This window comes from Triticum aestivum, chromosome 3A, assembly GCF_018294505.1.
Source record: "Triticum aestivum cultivar Chinese Spring chromosome 3A, IWGSC CS RefSeq v2.1, whole genome shotgun sequence".
In the NCBI taxonomy this organism is placed as follows: Eukaryota; Viridiplantae; Streptophyta; class Magnoliopsida; order Poales; family Poaceae; genus Triticum; species Triticum aestivum.
In genome coordinates, this window is record NC_057800.1 from 117,231,166 (window position 1) to 117,233,296 (window position 2,131).

Consider the following 2,131-nt stretch of genomic DNA (forward strand, 5'->3'; position numbering starts at 1 on the left):
ATACTACAAACACCAGAAACTACTTGCAACTCCTGGACAGAGGACAAGGGTGAATAAGAAGTCGAGCGGGGTCATATTTCAGGGCCCAATGTATGGTAGTAGCTGAATCATGGATCACAAACACAGAACTCAGTTCCTGAGGACGGCTGCAATGAGACAACCCACCATGTACTCCTGCATGGCCTCTCACCGCTACCTTTACCAAATCGTGTTCACACACTTAGCTCACACACAGTAGGACATGTTCACACGCCTCTGATTCATCCCCGATGAATCAGACCTGACTCAACTCTAAGCAGTAGCAGGCATGACAAACAAGCATGAATGAGTAGGCACAACAGGGCTCAAACAATTCCTACTCATGCTAGTGGGTTTCATCTATTTACTGTGGCAATGACAGGTCATGCAGAGGATAAAGGGGTTCAGCTACCGCAGCAAGTAACAGATGAATCGGTGTTGTCCTAATGCAGTAAAAGAGAGCAGGAGCGAGAGAGTAGGATTGTATCGGAATGAACAAGGGGGTTTTGCTTGCCTGGCACTTCTGAAGATAACATTGAGTCTTCATCAGTGTCAACGATCACATCATCGGTACACGTCTATCGAGAGGGGACAAATACCGGCAATACAGAAAAAAACACGATCAATGCAATGCACAATATGATGCATGCTATGACATGGCAAAATGAATGTGTTTTGGGCTAATGCATCTAAAACCAGATTAAATGAAGTTGGTTTGAATATAAAATTCAAATTCAAACTCCATATGTGATTAAATAAATGCCCTTTATATGATTGTGCTAAACAGCATCTATAAGTTGTTCTAACATGCATGGAAATGGTACAGATGGATTCCTTGAATTTTTCTGATAATTTTTCATATATAATTTATTCAATTTGGAGTTACGGTTGAATTTCTATGATTTATTGAAGTTTTAGGCATTTTCTGGAATTTCTGAATTATATTCAATCCAGAAAATGAGTTATGACATCAGCACTGCGTCATGCTTGCGTCAGCAAGTCAACAGGGCTGCCCCGGGTCAAATCTGACGTGTGGGGGCCACACGTCAGTGACACAGTGCTGGCTGGAGTCACAGACATGTGGGGCCGGTCAAAGGCCACGTCAGCGAGGTCAACGCCGACGCGTGGGGCCACTGCAATTAGATTAAACTTAATCTATTTTAGTTAGCCGGTTAGTTAGACCGTGGGGCCCGGCTGTCAGTGGCTCTGGGGGTTAGTTAGTGGGGTCATTAGCGCTAATGACGACGCCACGTCAGATACGCCGGCGATGAGTCGCCGGTGACCACAGAACACGGCGGGGCACGCCGGACTTGCGCTAGAGGCGTCAGTTTGGCGCGCTGAGGGCACCAGGGGATGGCCCTTGCTCCCGCGCATCCAGAGGACCGAGTGGGAGGTCGTGGGGTCGACGGAGCTCGTCGGAACGGAGCTCGCGGCGGCGCCGGAGTTCGGACCTCGGCGAAAACGGTGTTGTGGAGCACGGGCGAGTGAGGTAAGGCACTGCGCAGCCTCCTGGAGTCACCACGAGCTCGGTGAGATGCACGGGCGCGACCCGTTCGAGCTCAGGCCACGGCGGCGACATGGTCAGCGGCGGCCGGAGTTCGGCCGCGACGGGGCTATGGCCTAGAGCTCGCAAACGCGAGGGGAGAGAGAGGGGTTCTGCACGGAGGCTCACCGCGGAGCTGTAGGGGGGGTCAGTGGGCTCGGGGGCGCGCCGGAGTGGCCGAATTCGACGGAGACGGCACCGGGGCCGAAGCTCGGAGATGATGACGATGGCGGCTGCTCGGGGCCCTTCCGGTCACGTGGCTCGGTGAGGGGGTTGGCGACGAGGTGCAGGAGCTCGGGAGCACGCCGGAGAGGGGAGGGGGTGGCCGTGGTCATGGCTACGGCGAGCGGCGCTCCCAGGTGCGTTCGGTGACGAGAGGGAGGGAGAACAGAGGAGGAGGAGGGGGTCCAGAGAGAGAGAGACGGTCGAGGGGGGTCGAGGCCGTCTCCGTGGCGTCGCGAGGGGGTCGGGGAGGCTGCCACGGCGAAGCAGGAGGTGGCCGGCGCTCTTCGGGCGCGCGCCACGCCTCGCCTCTGCCTACTGGCAGAGGAAGAAGAGGACAAGGGGGGG